The sequence below is a fragment of the Pararge aegeria genome, chromosome 15 (assembly GCF_905163445.1).
Source record: "Pararge aegeria chromosome 15, ilParAegt1.1, whole genome shotgun sequence".
NCBI lineage: Eukaryota > Metazoa > Arthropoda > Insecta > Lepidoptera > Nymphalidae > Pararge > Pararge aegeria.
In genome coordinates, this window is record NC_053194.1 from 18,071,771 (window position 1) to 18,092,298 (window position 20,528).

Consider the following 20,528-nt stretch of genomic DNA (forward strand, 5'->3'; position numbering starts at 1 on the left):
GTGAAGAATCTCTTCGAGTGTACTTTCGTTTTCGTTCGCATGCAATAATGATATCGAGAAATACAGATTTCCTCAATAAACTACAATGTAATTGCAATAATAAGTAGCATCGTGAGTACAACTACATTATCTCTTGTACCTACGTAGAAAACTCCAAGACAATAATTCAGTGACCCGGTCTTTTATAAGTGGCCATTATTACTTTATTAAACTCTAAACTTCATACAGTTTAGTTTAACATAAATAACGTACACCAAAAAAACATTTTGAGAATAATGTATCGTCATCCTTATCAGCTTTGTGAATGTCCCACAACTGGGTGCAGGAATCTTCTATCATATGTGAGATAAATAAATAAAATAAATAAATACAAAGTGTAAATAAAAATCGAAATAATACTTCAGAGGTTTTGGAGGTACATTATTTACTGTCTCTGAAACAAACTTATCTGTGAAACCGAAACGCTAATAGTTTTTGAGTAAACCATTGTCATAGATTTTACTGAAAGAAATCGGATACAGCCCTAACAGCACATGCAAAAGTAAAATCAAGTTACTACCGTCACATTATTAGCCTACGCGTCGCGTAGCGTCGGTACTATGCACGTGTCGGGCTACTTGCCTTCAATAGGGTTTTCGTAAGTAAACACTGAGCATTTTTTGAATTAGAAGTTAAAATAAATATGCTTCTTTTGATTTAATATTGTTACAGGGTGATTCCTTATCAAATATACTTTTGCACCCTTAAACCGTATTTCTTATTTCCGTTACACGCTGTATACTACGTCAATACACACATCGCCATCCAGCCCGCGTATCTAGTAAACGTAGCTTGTGTTATGTGTAGTAAAATGACTGATGCATTTTTACACTGAAAAACATTCATGTTCATCACATAAACATTTTCCAGTTGTGGGAATCGACCCACAGCCTTGATTCAGAAAGAAGGGTCGCTGCCCATTGCTCCAATCGGTCGTCCGAATCCGAATAAGAAACTTAAACCCACGAGGATAATCTAGTGCTGGCTGGGAAAAGTGGAAAATACTCACTTTACAATAAAAGTTAAATATACCTCGTATCTACACATTAATCAATGGTGAAGCAAGTAAGATTTTTTGGCTTACATAATTGGTATGTAACACAGGGTGCGTAGGTACTACGTAATAGCTTATACAAGATGGCTATTGTTTAACTAACAGTTAAACCTATAACCCTCCCTAAAAACTTCCTCGGAATTAATTCAATCCATGGTTTAACCTACATAGTACCTAAAGATTCTTCCATTGTATCATAGAAACACTTAGGTTCGGGCACATCCCAATAATATTTTACAACAATAATTAAATGACGAAAAAAGTAAGTACTGCGCCATAATTGTAGTAGTACCTACTAATAACTGAATAGCCAGACAGGCTTCAATTGTTATCATCAGGTTAGTGATAATACGCGGGACTGAACATGCTTAAGAATCCAGAACGAGATCAAAAATACCCACAGTTTAAAGAGTCTAAGCCATAACCAATGAAATAAGCGACAACAATACGCAGATACAAACTGTTCTTTTCTCTCTTATACACGCCAGTTTGTGTAACTTAATTATCTCTTTTCATTGGGCTTTGTTAAAACGGTGCTCTCTAAACTAATTCCATAGTTATCGTTACTTCCATGTTCAGGTAAACTAATGTAGATCACGAAACATGCGTAACGTGTTTACATAATTAATGCCGTCAAAGTTTTACTCATTTTAAAACTTTTTGATGTGTCATCCGCTAACAATACTTGTACGTCTGCTGCCATCGTCTCAGATGTTGCTAATTATTTCGAACAGTCTATTGAATGGTTATTCTGAGAACAACTGCGACAACATCTTAAAATAATAGTTCCCTGAAAGGCATTGTGGAGACACAAAAAGAATATTAGCACAGGTGGCACGTCATGATAAACAAACAAAATCCAGAAATGTTTAGTCACATCGACTAACATACACTAAGTTAAATTGGATTCCATAGTACCAACAGGTTTTAATGAAAAAAATTTTTCAAGAAAACCTGACCTACCTTCGCCCTTAGTCACACATACTTTCGTAGGTATACCTGAAGACAAGCAAGGGTAGGTGATATCTTAAAGTAATTAGGGCTTAATACAGCCAGGAGTTAGGGAATCGGCGCTACACACCCATTCATTAGAAAGCACACCATTACTTTCAGACCACGGCCTTTTCTACGATATTTTAAATATAATAATATGAACCTTTCAGAATACTGTACATTACCAAACAGCGACGCGGTCAACTGCTTCAGAGTGTACAAAACAACAATTAAGGTAAAAAGTAAGTTTTGCAACTTGGGTTCCTTTACATAAAGAACATTATGACGGTATCAAGTCTCGTTCAAATGGACGCATAGAGGGAGTTGTAAGGTGTTTCCAAAGGATTTTATTTTAAATCTTACTTTATCATTGAGTAAGGGATAAAAGTAAAACCTCGAACCCGTAAAGGTACAGGTACTCTCTCGCGGGAAACCTGCACCCAACGTGGATACTAAAGTGATTAGGAAAATACCTTTAAAAAATGGATGGCTTGGGAGAGAGAAGAGCATTACATGACGTTTGTGGTAGTAAATGCTTATCAAACAAAACTATACAATTGTCAACATTATTACACAAAGTACTAGGTAGATACATAATTCAGCACATAATAAACAATGAGTTTGCAGTTTTCAAGAAAGTGTCCCCATAACTATATCGTGGCACACTGTAAAGGGCAAATTATAATAAAATAACATGTAACAGCATTATTTGTACCCATTTAAACGTAATTTAAGGTTTCTTGCTTGATGTCTATGTTATAATTTATATGCTTCTGATTCGAAATCAATTCCATCGTTGAATTTTTTTGTACTCATGGCTTGCACCTTAAAGATCTGATTGAATAATTTTTATCCAGAGATAATAAAAGGTTCTCGTGGGATTTTTCAATAAACAAAATACGGCGGAAGAAGTGGTAGTTGCCATTTGCATTTTTAAAATTTGATTAATTGTATTCCCTGCCCTCGCACAAGTAAATACCAAGTTTGTGGTCCCAAATAATGTAGAAACCAAGGTATTGATATCATCTTATGCTTTAAAATAGCCATTATAAACTTCAAAGTAGCTGATGGAAGATTCGGTTCCAATCTTAAAAAATCTAAGTTAGTAATCTGTGCTTTTTCTTGCCACACCATATATTTTGCGACTATTAACTATAATTCATTATCAACTTGTCCAATCGACTATTTATTTGGTGCACTCAGTAATCTTTATGATACTTCAATAATTTATTAACTTTAACCTAACACTTTAACCAGAAGTACTAATACACATTTAATTTATAGTTAAAGTTCATTATTGTTAGTTAAATCTACAATCTAACCCTGAGATTTTTAATTTGAGAGAGCTCTAGTACAATCAAGTAAAGTTAAAAAATAGATTTTGACTGTATGGGTATTATTGGCCTTAGACAATTGAAATTTTTAATCGACAGTGGTATTTGCTGATTTGGGGAACTGTCTAAGTAGTTGTTTTAAGAGAGAAGGTCTCGAAAAAGGTTTTTTCTACTATTTCACTTTGCTTCGTCAATTAAAAAAAACAGTTTTAATAGATATTTAGAAATTTTTCATTTAGATAGCAGGATCCCAGAGAACCTAAAAAAGACAGAAGCAATGCAATCACATGGAACGCCAGCGGCATGCGGTGTGGCCTGACGCGCGCTATCAGCATGTTTACAAAACAGAAACTGTTTAAACGCGTATTCAGCGTCGAGTAAGGTTTTATCAACAAAATAAATTTCCTACAGACAGCATGTGGTTTATTAGGTATTTATCAGATTGATGATTTGCCAGTCAAAGAGCATATTGGATTGACGTGATTTTTTGCGTGGAAGTATTTTGCGGGCCGGAGACTGATAGATGCCCAAATAAAACCAAAGGGTTGTAATAATCGTAAGCGTTTACAAAAAAAAGCAAAGCCAATTTTCTTGATTCCATCTAAAGTTTCTTGATTCCATCTTTGATTTTCTCTTTTACGCATAATGGTTTTTATTTTATAGTTTTTTTTTATTTCTTAAAGTAAGAGGAGGGCTCTTTCTTCAAGAACCATAGTTTTTGGGATATCAGTGATATCTAAAAAGTTACTTTTACGATACGAATACGAAGGACATTTATTATATTAGTTAGTATTAAGATGTGTAGTGAACAAAACGAAACTGCGCCTTTTTTGAATAATGGATACCGAATTTTTCAATAAAATTTACAGTTTACAGAACCCTTACGAGTATATTATTGTTCAACTTTAATAGTTTCCAACTAGAAAACGAAACCTCTAGTGCACGTGCTAAAAAAATATAGAGGAATGAGAGGGCCCAGGTATTCAGATATTCACTGCAATACCCACAATGTTCAGGATGGCACTTAGATCTTTCATTAATTAACAGTATTATTGAAGCTAAATACCTAGTTTCTTATCAGTAATCATTTATTCTCATAACTATTATTCTTCCTTCCTATTAAAGTATTCATTTTCTAAAAGAAATCTTTAAAGCCCACCAACCTGCTTTAGAGCAGTGTTGTGGGTCTGTACTCTATAAACCTGACTTCCCAAGGAGTGAAATAAAACAACTGGACTGACTCTAATACTGTATATTAAGCATCTCTATAATTCATATTACTTGTTACCTTCAAATGACTCTACTACCAGTTCGGAATGCTGTCTTCGGCAGAGAAGACCACTGGCAAGAAACTCTACTGTTGCTCTTTTATTCAATCAATTAAAACAACTTATCAACACAATTACAACATTGTCATATGCAATAACGCTAGGCCCTTTGATACAAGACATATTTTAAGACAGGTAAAACATAACTACTATTATCACCTATAACATCAGGACTTTTGGAACAAGTTGTTTGTATAGAGCAACCTCTGCTACATAAACTGTCGGTATAAAGTTATGCTAGGGCTCCATATACAGGATGTTTGGTGCATCGTGTGCCAAATCGAATCTGATGATTGGAGGGGTCTTTGGCTATCTCTTCAGCCCTCGTAAAAAAATCTTGCTCAAACGGTTTTTTTTATACTGATTTTAAATTGTTTTTTTAAAAATTGTAAAAATTCTACATTTAAATTTTAATAAAAAATAAAGTTGTTAAGTATTAATTAATTTTCTTTTTAATCTTTAATTTGTAACGTTTTACGCTTCTTTTGAAACTAGAATTACACGCCAGCAACATCTAGTTTTTGTTTTACAGCCCCGCAAAGTTTTTTTTACGTAAAAAAATAAGCTTGAACGTCAACTTTCGGTTTTAATAAAAAAAAAACTAAAAGTGATCATGTTCTTCCAATTTTTTTAAAACATCTCTGGACTGTCCCCTTTCTAATGGTGTGCAATATGCCATGAAAAGTAATTAGTAACATCACTAATTTTCAAATTTTCTAAACTTGGTCGCAATTTTCTAATATTCAACAGGTGAAAGAAAAACAAGGGTTTGCGTAAATAACACTCACAATTCACAAGGCAGATGACATTTTCTGTCTCTTTCATAAAGTTATACGCCCGTTGTTCGTTTAAACAGGCAAAAATAGTTTTTTCACTCTAGTGAAGCGAAATCTATCTTCTATTCCTTTCTTGCATAGTGCAAACCTGTTTGAACCAATCGCGAACGGGCCCCGCGTCGCGTCGACACGGCGGCCATCTTATTTTTTAGTCGAGACATCACTGCCTCTGCTGCCTAACGTGTGTGCTAGCTTACTGTACTCCACGATTCTTTTATTTAGTTTTCGTTAAGTTTTGTTGTTTTTTGTTACGTTTTATTTACTTTTGGTGTTATTGTTAAACTTTGTTGACTTTTTTGTTGTTGCAATGACGACATACTCTAACGAGGAATATGCGGACATCATAATGGTTTATGGTGCAGCCCGTGGTGTCGCTCGTGCAGCGCAACGACTTTACCAGGAACGCTTTCCTGGTCGACGATTACCTGGCCGCAGAGTCTTCCAAGACACATACCGACGTTTACGCGAGACTGGGAGTGTCAATTTTCATGAACCAAGGGGACATGTTGTGCGACATAATGTTGAAGTGGACGAGAGAATACTGGCACTTTTTGAGGAAGACGACACAAGAAGCATTAGATATGTGGCGGCACAACTTGATATTTCAATATGGAAAGTGTGGAAAGTCCTTCGACAAAACGAAAAATATCCATTCCACGAGACTCCGGTTCAAGGTACGTAATTTAAAACCTTTGTTTGACGTTGCCTTTGTTTAGCAGGTATCCATAATCTTCTAGTGCAATTAATTACTGCTCAAGGGGAATTAAAAAGATTTTTGGTTGTTGCAGGTCTTGAGGGTGGCGACTTTGACAGACGAATGCACTTTTGTCGGTTTTTGTTACACACAGATGTGGATAATCCTGATTTTTTAAAAAGAATACTGTGGACTGACGAATCCAAATTTACCAGAGAAGGGATTCTTAACTTGCACAATTTACACCATTGGGCACCGAAACGGCAAAACCCACATGCCAAAAGACAGCAATCTTTTCAAAGACGGTTTAGTGTGAACGTTTGGGCAGGAGTGATTGGGAATCAGGTAATTGGACCGCACTACCTGCCTGATAACTTAAATGGCGATAATTATTTAGAGTTCCTGCAAAATGATCTGCCGGAATTATTGGCCGAGGTGCCCGTGTTTAATGAAGATGTGCCCATAGTATTTCAAAATGACGGCTGTCCCGCGCATTGGCGTTTAACTGTGAGGGAATACCTCGATAATGTGTTCCCCAATTCGTGGATTGGGCGCGATGGGCCTATTGCATGGCCTCCACGTTCCCCAGACTTAACTCCGTTAGATTTTTATGTCTGGGGACGTGCCAAAGAGCTAGTATACGCCACAGAAGTCCCAACGAGGGAGGTACTAATACAACGCATAGAAGCGGCCTTCGGTACAATTAAGAACGAAATACGGCTTCGGACTACAACTGTAACAATACGTCAAAGATGTCGGGCCTGCATTCGAAACAGGGGTGAACAATTTGAGCAGAATTTGTAAAAATTATGAAATAAATGTTTCAAATGCAATGTATTATTTTTATTTCAAGTAAAACCTACGAAATTTAAAAATTTTACCTGCTTGTGAGTTTTATTTACGCAAAAACTTGTTTTTCTTTCATCTGTTGAATATTAGAAAATTGTGACTAAGTTTAGAAAATTTGAAAATTAGTGATGTTACTAATTACTTTTCATGGCATATTGCACACCATTAGAAAGGGGACAGTCCAGAGATGTTTTAAAAAAATTGGAAGAACATGATCACTTTTAGTTTTTTTTTTATTAAAACCGAAAGTTGACGTTCAAGCTTATTTTTTTACGTAAAAAAAACTTTGCGGGGCTGTAAAACAAAAACTAGATGTTGCTGGCGTGTAATTCTAGTTTCAAAAGAAGCGTAAAACGTTACAAATTAAAGATTAAAAAGAAAATTAATTAATACTTAACAACTTTATTTTTTATTAAAATTTAAATGTAGAATTTTTACAATTTTTAAAAAAACAATTTAAAATCAGTATAAAAAAAACCGTTTGAGCAAGATTTTTTTACGAGGGCTGAAGAGATAGCCAAAGACCCCTCCAATCATCAGATTCGATTTGGCACACGATGCACCAAACATCCGGTATGATACCTAAATAAACCAAAGGATGAGATATACTTATCTAATGCAACATCAGGTACAACCATAGTACCAACAACTTTTAACAACTCCATCACCAGTATATACGACTTGTTTCGCCACAACAATATTTCTTTAAGTGTATCGTTTCCATTATAAATCATCTCAACCCAATTTGTAACGTTCTATCCACAATACTTTACTTAATCTCCTTTTCTTAATTAATTCATTTTTATATCCGTCCTCACTTTTCTTTGCCGCCAATCTAACTTGTCAAACTCGCGTCTCCCGCCATAGATCCTATACTTTTATTTGACAGTCTACTAAAGTCCATTATTCTATTTTCAATACATTATCAATGAGTATACAAACTATGATTTGTTGATACATTTAATATAATCATCGGGTTTATTATAGATAAAGTGCTGTAATTCCCTATTTCCTAACACGGCCATTCTGACAAGTACTTCGTTCTCGAAGTACATAGGGTTATTCTTTTTAGGTATATGTATTGTATCATAAGTCTTTAGTTTCAAAGAACATCCTTATAAGTACATCATCTTATGTACACCTCTATAACATTAGTTCAAATGGTATATAAGCATAAAAAATCATCAAATCCGTTACATTCTGTATACACTTTTATCAATAAACTGTAAACAATATTTTTTCAAAAGATAGGCATAATCATAACATTTTATAATTACATTTAAGTGAAAGAGACCAAAAAAAATTTTCATCAAAATTCCACACCATTTAACATATTACAACAATATAATACTTCTATTAAAGTAAAATGATTAATTTTCAACAATGTAAATCATAAATACTCATTTTCATTTAACTTGTACATCTTAACTTGTACCTACAATCACAATCCAAATATTTCCATCTCAATATAAATATCAAACAATTTATCCATTTGCCTCCAGTCCAACTTTATCAAAATATACACATAATTGTATTTCTCCTCAATTCTGTTATTTGCATTGTTAGTCTCATTTAGTCACAGATGCAATAGGTACAGTCTAAATATGCCAAGGCAATTCGAACAATGTGCAATACAAGTCTCAACAGCTCCTTACTCACAAACACTGAAGCCTAATCAGCTGTGGGCAAGAACCTGACGCATGACTTACTTAGCCAATACCAAAACACCAACTCCTACTGATGATATCAACATAATCATCACCCACTGGTGATATTCATATTCTTTTCACTGTCCAAGTCAAGTAATATATAAGATAAATATAAATAAATTAATATAAAAACGCTAAGATGGAATTATTTCTATTATGGAGGGTTTACCTCTTTTTTTATCATATCATCAAAAAAGCCAAGGTTTATGTTTAATTGTTATTTCTATTATTCAAAGATTATTTCAATCTAAACATCAATTAAACCACCTGTTTAACAGAATATAATCTAATTATTTATAATGCAACTAATATATTTTCCTTTGCAGCAGCAACATTATTTTGTTTATAATTGTATTTTATTTATATCATTTTTAAGAACTTCTCTCAACATCATACTGAAAGGTCTCTAACCTAACCTAACCCGCAACATTTAAGCTGACTCCTAATTCTTTTCTTCACACAACCCAACATATAAACTATTTCATTTAGCTATTCAGTGGTAAATTTCCCTATATGTATTGTTCTGATACATAATCATATTCTATTCTATTCTACCAACAAATATTTTTTTTTTGTTTTGTTTTGTTGTTTTATGTGTATTCTTTTATATGTTCTGAATAATTTACATAATCTCTCCTATCTGGGCTTTCCTGACAAGTACTTCGATCTCGAAGTACATAGAAAAGTTCCTAAATAAAAGTTAACAGCTCAGCTAACCTGACTAGTTGCTCAATATAAAATTGAAATCTTGTATGTAATAAATAAGAATTAAAAGAAAAATCTATTACACATTCCGTTCGGCTAACCTGACCAGTTAATTTATTTTAGCCTGGACAGACTAATAAAATAAAACTTAGCACAAATTCCATTTGGCTAACCTGACTAATTAAATAAAACTTGATAATTCAAATTTATCAAACTTATTACACATTCTGTTTGGCCAACTTGACTTGTTGGTTATCACAAACAAACTTAATCATTTCAGCAAAATAAACAAAGAGCCACTAGGCCATATCAGTTTCAGGTAATAAGTACTATCTTTCAAAAGTAGAAACCACAAAAAGAAAAGATAAATAAAAATATCACATCAATTGGTTCCCCGGACCACATATACTTCAATGGAATTTTACCAAGTCTGGTGCTCTGTCTCCAGAGTGTTTCTGTTTTAGCACATACCAGCTATTAGTTGAGACATCATCAAAAACATCAAACCATGTACTATATCCACATTTGCAGGGATGGTTATTAATTGGTTCCTCGGACCACATATCCTTAAATAGAATTTCAACAAGCATGGTGCTTTGTCTCCAGAGTGTTTCTGTGTTAGCACATAGCAGCAAAAAGTTGAGGCATCATCAAAATCATCAAACTCTTTACTATGTCCATATTTGACGGGATGGTTCTAAAAAAAGTAAATCTGCATTAGAGAAAGGCATAAATTGGACATGAATAGGATCCCACTTCTGATGCTAAAAAAATATAAAGATATGGGAGGGCCCAGGTATTCAGATATTCACTGCAATACCCACAATGTTCAGGATGGCACTTAGATCTTTCATTAATTAACAGTATTATTGAAGCTAAATACCTAGTTTCTTATCAGTAATCATTTATTCTCATAACTATTATTCTTCCTTCCTATTAAAGTATTCATTTTCTAAAAGAAATCTTTAAAGCCCACCAACCTGCTTTAGAGCAGTGTTGTGGGTCTGTACTCTATAGACCTGACTTCCCAAGGAGTGAAATAAAACAACTGGACTCACTCTAATACTGTATATTAAGCATCTCTATAATTCATATTACTTGTTACCTTCAAATGACTCTACTACCAGTTCGGAATGCTGTCTTCGGCAGAGAAGACCACTGGCAAGAAACTCTACTGTTGCTCTTTTATTCAATCAATTAAAACAACTTATCAACACAATTACAACATTGTCATATGCAATAACGCTAGGCCCTTTGATACAAGACATATTTTAAGACAGGTAAAACATAACTACTATTATCACCTATAACATCAGGACTTTTGGAACAAGTTGTTTGTATAGAGCAACCTCTGCTACATAAACTGTCGGTATAAAGTTATGCTAGGGCTCCATATATGATACCTAAATAAACCAAAGGATGAGATATACTTATCTAATGCAACATCAGGTACAACCATAGTACCAACAACTTTTAACAACTCCATCACCAGTACATACGACTTGTTTCGCCACAACAATATTTCTTTAAGTGTATCGTTTCCATTATAAATCATCTCAACCCAATTTGTAACGTTCTATCCACAATACTTTACTTAATCTCCTTTTCTTAATTAATTCATTTTTATATCCGTCCTCACTTTTCTTTGCCGCCAATCTAACTTGTCAAACTCGCGTCTCCCGCCATAGATCCTATACTTTTATTTGACAGTCTACTAAAGTCCATTATTCTATTTTCAATACATTATCAATGAGTATACAAACTATGATTTGTTGATACATTTAATATAATCATCGGGTTTATTATAGATAAAGTGCTGTAATTCCCTATTTCCTAACACACGCGTATGACGCATACGTCGCCTGTGTTATTTTTAATTGTATTAATCCACATGACTAATGCCGAAGTAATACTGGACATATTTTGATACGGTTTAACCATATTACAAAATATTTACACGGAATTGATGTCACGCTTTTCCGCACTTAACACTTTTATGGCTTTAAGTGCAAAATAACTGCGTTACTGAATTATTTCCACTAAGAATTCGATAAACAGTGTAATGAAATTAATAGATTTACTTCGGTTCGTTTTACATATAAGTATGACATGTTTCACATAATGCGATTTACCGCCTTATATGTTGATGCTGAGTCCTTTTTTCAGCTTCGAATAATTTTGTAGATATTATATCACTCTTTTGCTTTCCCTAATGCAAAAAAAAATTCGAAGCAGATGGCCCACCTTATGGTGAATGGAAAAAAATCGCCTATATAAACAGAACAACACTTTACAGGGCATGCAATGTATGCAAGCAAGGCAGTAGTTGGTACTTTGCCGGACGATCCTTTCACAACAAGCTCTTCTACTACTACAACACAAGCAACCACTATTAAATATAGGCGTTTCCAAGAACGCGCCACTGCACACAGTCCTCCGCCTATCTCATCCAGCCGCTTCCAGCCAACATTTTAAGGTCATCTATCCAGCGGGCTGGAGGTCTTCGCAAACTGCGCTTTCTGATTCGCGGTCTCCACTCCAGTACGCGTCTGCCCCAACGGCCATCGATCCTAACAGACATGACCCGCCCACTGCCATTTCAAGTTGCTTATCCTACGAGCTATGTCGGTGACCTCGGTCTTTTACGGTTTTCCTGGTTGCGAATTTTGGTCCAGAAGAGAGACTCTCAACATAGCTCCATAACGCGTTGCGCGACTTTGAATTTGTGGATCAGGTCGACTGTCAGTGCCGTACAACTATTTAAATAAAACAAATAAGCTTCGTAGTGTGATCCTGTAAACTTAATATGTCCTGTTGCCATTATGTCGACTAACAGAGTTCTCATGCCTTTAAAACTGTTATGACAACTCTAAAGCATGCAGGTTACCTCACGCTGTATTTCTTCACCGTTAAAGCAAGTGATATTATTTTTATTGTTTAGAAAACGCACCTAATTCCAAAAAGCTAGATGTGCGTGCCAGAGATTGAATTCGCCCGTGAAGGGATGTCCAAGCCTTCGCTCCGTCCACTAGGCTATCACCTTTATATCAGTAACAGGTACCAATAATCAAACAGGCATTTTGATAAACTTTTAACAGTCTAGGTTTCCATCAAATAGTAGCAGGGCTGGCATAGGCAGGAGATAAAAAATATATCCCCCGGTTATATCCCCTGACGAGAGATATAATTAACGTGCCCACCTTCTAAAACACGGGAAAATGGAATAGGTGAAGTGTACCCCCGCTTACATAATATATTATAATATACACATATATTTTATGGATATTATATCCTGCTCTACCAATGCTCTGAGAGTTGATAAAGCTGTGGGAGAAGATACATTTTTATTCTTTCTCCGGGGAAATCATTATCTCTTGCCCATGCTAGCCTGCACGGCTAGTCCAAAACGATAAGCAAATTAACAATTTATTATTTTCGGTCTTTCCCATGTAACCATCCTAAGCTTATGAGAGTGGTATATGTGTGGCAGCCGTTTGAGGACTCACCTTTGTTTGGAAAGCTAAGGTTGTTGAACCTACGATCGATATAATTCATAAGTAGTGTTTATGTATATAATTCATTCAATATTCATCAGTCATCTCAGTACTCATAACACAAGCTACGCTTACTTTTGGTGATGTGTGTATTGTCGTAGTATATAAATTATTATAAAATATTAGTCAATCTTCTCAGGTTCATACAACGACCTTGGATTTCATTCCGTATTTACACTTTTAAGTTATTGGAGCATCAGTACAAAGCCACGAGTATCACTTGATAACAGATCAGCGACCCTTCCTATTTATAGAAACCCACTCTCACTCGTTAGTTATAGTCTAGCCGGTTCCTATCTCTGACGGTTAACATTGTAGTATTTATATACATTTATATGTATATCTAAAATTACTATCTATTACATGCGCACGTGTGATAGCCCAATGGGTAGGACTTTTTTTCACTTTCAGAGCGGCAAGTTCGAATCCCAGCACGCACCTCTAACTTCTCTAAGTTATACGTTACAAGCAATTAAAATGTATTTTGCTTCAACGATGAAGTAAAACATCGTGAGGAAACCTGAGAGTTCTTCGTAATGTTTTCAAAGGTGTGTGAAGTCCACCAACCCGCACTGGACCAGTGCCATTGTGGGGGGAGACCCTTGCGCTTGCGCGGTTCTAGGTTCTGAATAATGCAGTAGTAGAGGTTTTTCTGAGTAGTAGAAGGTTTTTGTGACAGAGCTGCTCCGGGGAAGTGTGGTGACTCGTCCGTGTTGTTGCCAGTTTAAATAAATTTCAATATAAAAATAATTTATAAAAAAAAATGTTTTTAAAATGAATATCATTAATCTATACCTTGTCACATAAACTCTGTGTGGTTTGAGATGAGGTGAGTGACCTAGTTGTCGTAAATTGTTTTACTCTTAAGTTGACCAATAAAATTAAAAAAAAAAAAAAGTACAGGCACACGAGGCTTAACACCAACGCCCTCTCTTTATGGACACTGTCCGCACTTTGCAGAACATGTTACTTGCACCCCCTGCAAAGTGTAGCTCTGTTTAAAGGCCTACCATCTGATGGAACTTCTGCCATCTGCTTGTTTCATATAATATCTACTATAAAAAGCAAAAAAAAAACCTTATGATTCAGTACCCTGAGTACGACATAGCATTTCTCGCAAGCATCGACAGTATTCGATTATTGAAAAAATATAACGTAACTAAGCTAAGTCCGTTCATCCATTTACAGCGGAGAATTCGTGAAATAAATCAGAAGCACGGAGTATAAGACTTTAATTTTGTTTGCTTTTTTAGTAATTATAACAAGTTACGTTATTTCAGCTCTTGGAAGTTTTTAACTGATTTTAAGTGTTTTGTATCAAAAATTAAATTATTATGATGATACATAAGTTCGTAGATACTCACGGATTAAAATATCATTACCAATTATGTAAAAATCGAAAGTGATAACAAAGTACTTATTCATATTAGAAATTAATATTATTAGATAATAGTTTAAATTAAATTAATTATAGTGTCGTTTGATACGTGCTGATGCATAATGACTATTTATTTTTACTAATTTTAAAATCACTCTCAAATGGTTTAATCCATTAGGTACATAGATATTTTAAACTTATTTCCAAACTATGTTTTATTTAGATGATAATAATATTGTAGGTACTTACTTTAAATATATTACTTCCCATTATGCGTAAAAAAGTATTACAGATACATAAATAAATAATCTGACGTTAGTGTGTTGATTGAATCGTAATCCAGAGGGTACTTTTGTCGTAGATTCCGATCGTATTCGAGCAATATGCTTTATTATATACTGAATTTCCCGTAGCCTTAGTACAAGATTCGCTTGCTCGCAATCGAGACGTCGTTTTCGAATACGGAAATACTTCAGCATCCTAGTAAAATGGATCTTGATAGCATAATATTAAATACCAAATTTACCTACAACTCTTTAGCTCGGGTTTTCAGGACATACGGTAAGCACAAATTATTAAGTAAAGGATTTGCGACTCAAAACAAGTGACGGTTTGATTTGCAAAATCGACTCCTCGGTTGTGAGCGTGCAAATCTCGTACTAAGGCTACAGGTATCGTGATGTCGGGTGTGTCAACAAGTAGCGCTTTAGTTCTTGCTCTCACACATAAATCGAGCCATACATAAGCAATGAGGTGCCCATTAGCTAGAAGAAAAGACAATTGACGCATTCGCCTGCCTGAACAGAAATGAGCACGTTTTGATTGTAATTAGCGCAATGGCAGTTATGTCTTTTGTTTGAAACTGTCACCACGTCAACACAATATTTTCTACTTTAGGCCCGCCGCCGACGAAGAAGCAACGATTTATGGTTCTTTCGCTCATGAAGCGTAAAACAAATGCAGACCGCGTGCCAATAAAAAAAAAATCAGTAATCAATACATCTCATTGATCGCTCAATGCTTACACTGTGAGCGAGAACTCTTTCTTGTTTCTCACAGCAACAAGACCTTGCAATAAGAGATTGGTGTGTATACCATCGCACTCGTACATTCGCTTATAGTCCAGACTAAACTATAGGATATACACATTTGCTTTAAGCACTACTCGTTTTCATTCATTATCAGGACAGATGTCATTGCGTGAGAAACTATATGATTTAGTGCTGACACATAGCTAAAACGATGAATGTTGGGGACCTGAACTAATTGGTACGACTTGAAATCACATTAACAAGTATGTGTGTGCGTATGAACTTGTACCAGAGTTATTTGTTTATATATGATCTCGGACCATATCCTTTTTGTGGTTACCATAGTATTCCAGAACATTGTAAAAAGACTGGTGATAATTTAATTATTATAAACATATACGCGATGGCCGGAGCAATTGGGATATATGCATTTTAAGTCAAATAAATATTTGCAGAAAGGGGATATAGTATACAATCGTTATCTATACAAATACCCAAGTAGTGAGAGTTCAATTTCACGGTAATTTGCGACGATTACATAATCTTAATGAGGTTAATATTAATAATTCTGCCACAGTTTAATGCTGCGAATCCACGACTAAAGAAAAGACCGAACCGATGTGAGATGGTGATAACAAAAAGAACACCCGGATATGTTTGTTGTGGGCATTTTCTTAGACCAGGGCGCGTTTGGAACCCTCCTAGATTTAATTTTAAGTTTACGTCTGTATTGATCGACATTATCTTACTACTATGTCCACATTTTGTTTGTAATGAACGCAATTAAAGTTATTTTTTTGACTTTTTGAATAAATAAATTGACTTTGACTTTGCCTTATAGGCGATGGTTTATTGTTACGGTAAGATGAGCCATCAGCTTAGTCCGCCAATTTTATTGCTATATAAAAACACAAGACTGTGATGCACAAATGCGTTGAACGTGAAATTAAACGCCGCTTGAGGAGCAAGTTATAAACCGCTAATTGGCCCAGCGTTTAGTTCTTACTGAACATTTTTGACTATAAAAACCAGTATTATGACTACAGCCTCCTGTGCGGAGGGGACAGAAGTTTATCCGGCACGCAACTCTTAACTTTACAGAACTGTGCTTAAGCAATTCAATATTCCTTCCTTACTTTGAAGGAAAACATCGTAAGGAACCCTGTATGCCTGAGAGTTCTCTATAATGTTCCCAAAGGAGTGCTAAGTCTACAAATTTGCATTGGATACAAAAATTACATGAATGCCCTTATCTCGGCGGGAGGAGACCTGTGTTACAGAGGGTAGGTTTTTATTTAAACCTGTGTTTCATGAAATCTACACATTATAACAAATTAACAGGTATAATAATAAATTAAACTTACAGAAAATAATAAATTGCATAGGTCTTGGAAACTGTATGGGGTATGCATAGTGGACGGATATAAACTTTATTTATTCTATGAGAAGACCTGCAGCTAGCAGGTCTATAATGAGTTGATGTTAGTAGATAGACTTTGGCTGCCACCAGACCTAATAGTAAGTGATGCGTGTGCGAGAAAAGGAATGCTTATTTACTGTACTTATATTTTATGGTACCCATAATGTTTAGTAATAACTGAGCCGAAGAGCTAATTTTGTTTGTTTGTCTGTTAGTTTGAACGCGTTTATCTTTAAAATGAATGCACAATATAGCATTAGGCCGATTATTGACACTTACATGTGAAATTAACCGATAAAGCCCGCCATCCCGTAGTGGAACAACGTTAAAAGGGGTGATGGTGAACTGGAATTTATGTTACGTAGTTACATCAAAAGGAGATATGGTGGACCGAACCAATGCCAATCGTGTCTTAAAAATACAATAAGTTGATCCACAATTCATAAAAACTTATATCGCAATTCATAAAATTCAAAAAATTCAATATTAAGTTATTGCAAGTAGGCCTAATATTAGCTCTTTTGAAACGTCAAGTCTGTCTGTTTGTAGTGACTCTACCACCGGATCGGAAGGCAGATTCTATCGAGAAGAAGCCGGCAAGAAACTCAGCAGTTGCTCTTGCTCACAACATTTATCGATATAAAAAAAAATTTAAACTAGGGTTCACTTTTATTAGATTGAGAAAGGTGCTACGAATTTCACCGGGTCATTATAATCATGTATATCTTTATCTCTCTATACAAGAAATGTGACAATTTGTCAATATGCTGTTGAGACGTGGTCTCACGACCGCGTCGCTGCGTGAAAAGATGACATACAATAATAATGTCATCATAATTATTTCAGTGGTTTTAATATGATTGTATTGTTTATTTACCTTTTAGTTTATCAAATTCTAGAAGATCCGCTTTTCATAAATAGCTTATTTCGTAACTTCACCACACTTATCACAACCCACAGCACTGTTTATTTTTTGGTTCTCTGTTCGAAAATATTTAATTTTATTTCTAAAATTTTCAGAGATTAGAGATATTTAATAAAAACAAATAAATTGGGTTGAATTAATTGAAACTGTGTTTTAAGACCTCCTGCATACATAAAAAAATAACTCTCGAACAAACTTTAAATTGGAACTTAAAATTAATTTAAACTTTTATTTCGATAACTAGTCTGCTTTCGCGCATGCGTGCCGGTTCGCGTCGCACGGCCAGCGCTAATGTAGTGATGTGCCGGCGAGGTTACACAGACTGCTGCACCGGGGAGAGTTGGCAACAAACTACCACTTCACTAATTAAACACTATAACAATGAGTATTGGAACAATATGTAAAATTAATCATGAAAACGTGGACTGGTATAATATGGCTGGGTATTGTGCGTAAATTATAATGGGTAGGTATAAGGCAGCGGTGATTCATACAGTGCGTAAACCCCAAACGGTATTACCGCAGTAGGTGCACTCCATCATCTATAACAGTCCAATAGTCTATAACAGTTCACTGCTGGACTAAAGGCCTCTCGCAACGGGAGGGATTGTGATCTCTGCGACCCGTTCTCAATTATATTCCTTTAGTAGCCTCGAACACCCACATCATAACCACCCCCAGTACCACGGCGAGAAGGCACCACCCGTATTGCCAAGGGTGTCGTACGAGACTACTACAACTGTATTTTAGTCTGTCCTCACAACACGATACTAGATTCAAAACTCAAACTCAGCACTTTTTCATTCAGATAGACCTATCAAAACAATTCCCGAATCAAAGTTAAAGTCAAATTGGCCTATTACAGCCGGTTGGCGCAGTTGGCAACGGCCTTGCTTTCTGAGTCCTGTGGGTTCGATTCCCACAAAAGTTTGTGTGATGAACATGAAATATTTTCATATCCTGGTGGTTTATCTTTGTATTATAAACATTTATATTCATTAAAATATTTATCAGCTATTTTAGTACACACAAGCTACGCTTACTTAGGCGATGTTTGTATTGTCGTAGTATATTTATATATTCACAGGTTATATTTAATATTTATATATAGAACTTCTATATGTTCCTATATTACATACAAAAATATGTATATAGTATTAGAGGATGGGGATAACTACTATATTCGTAAACCTAAAACGACAGCTACGAGGGTTATTAGCGCGAAGCTGGTGTAAGAAAAAGTCCACCTTGTCAATTGCCTTGTCAATTTATAACACTTAACATAAATAGTAAATAATTATATTACAAAAACACACTTCGCCTTTTATCCCTTAAGTAATCGTAGTTTTTTCTATGGTTATTAAGATAGCTGAGGGATATTTTTTGAAAAATATCGGTCAGACACTGAAAAAAGATCATGCTCATTACACGAAACATTTTCCAGTTATGTGGGAATCGAACCTCCAGCCTTGGACTCAGAAAGCAGGCTCACTCCCACTGCTAGTAGGACGTCAAAACGTTTGAAAACTTAATTAGAGGCAGTTAGAATTTTCACTTAAATGTCTTCTGTTTTGAATACATAGCATGTCAGTGATTTAGTTTTTGTCTACGTGGTATATGTGGTTATGATGATGTAGCCTAAGGATAGTTTTCCTGACCGAGTGCAGACACGGTGGTCAATCTCCAGGGATATTATTGTGGACAAGTGTGTGCGTGAACACGGGTAACACAGATCTATTCCATCACTCTCCATGGTCCGATGGGACGAAAGCTCCGACCGGAAAGAGATCCACGGGGTGAATCGCCACCAATTCCAAAACTCTGGGCTGGTACTAGGAATTTCGTGATAGAAAAACCCAATACTACTAACTCATTGACCAGACCAGGAGATCAAACCTAGGGCCTCGTGATATTCAGTCGAACATGCTCTCGACGGACGATGCAGTCGGAACGAACTATACTAAAGCTATGACGAATCCAAACGTAAACCCCTGTTTCTTTGGTGATCTACTTACGATAGTGTAAATTAAAGCAAACCCTTATCGTAAGAGATTTATGATCCAGGTCCTTCAAAATTATATTTTTTTCAGTCTTAAAGTACTTACACACTTATACAGACAAGTATAGTCGACTTTTTAACCGACATTATTTGGCGAGTGGAAGGACAAGTGTAGGTGAAACACTATTCAAAATTATAAAATTATCAAAAAAGCAATGTGTTAACTCTTGTTTCAGTGAGTTGCTGGTACTCATTGACTTATGTACCTTTGAAAATTAGATCGAAACTACAATGTTTCTACAGTCGCTATAGGACTGATAAAAACGCATATACTAATTACTAACTACTAATACTGGTGTTCGGTCTAAGTGGTCAAAGCGCTCAGGACGTAGGTTCAAAAACTGTCGGTTCCGATTTTTTTTTCTATATGCATTTTTAAAATTTATAAAATGTTACTGTAGCTGTGCGAAATATTAATCGATTTAGATGGTAGTAGTTTTTAATTTGAAAAAGTGTTTACAATTGCTCTATAAAATACACGGCACACTACACTGACGGCACTTAAGTAATTAATGTGTAATTAATATTAAATTAATATGGCTAGCAGGATAGGCGCAGGTATTAAACTGATGGGGCATAAAATCATTTGAAATAATGAAAACTTTTAGCGAAATAACTCA

General features: G+C 35.3%; 1 protein-coding gene across 1 annotated transcript in view; it reads right to left on the reverse strand.

Moving 5' to 3' along the window:
• The window catches only part of LOC120630016 (organic cation transporter protein-like), a 33,732-nt gene extending 15,795 nt beyond the window's left edge, over positions 1 to 17,937 (reverse strand). Inside the window, exon 1 of the mRNA XM_039899134.1 lies at positions 17,802 to 17,937. The gene's annotated coding sequence lies outside the window, so the exon portion shown is untranslated. The remainder of the gene's footprint in view (positions 1 to 17,801) is intronic.
• Between the last annotated feature and the right edge of the window lie 2,591 nt (positions 17,938 to 20,528).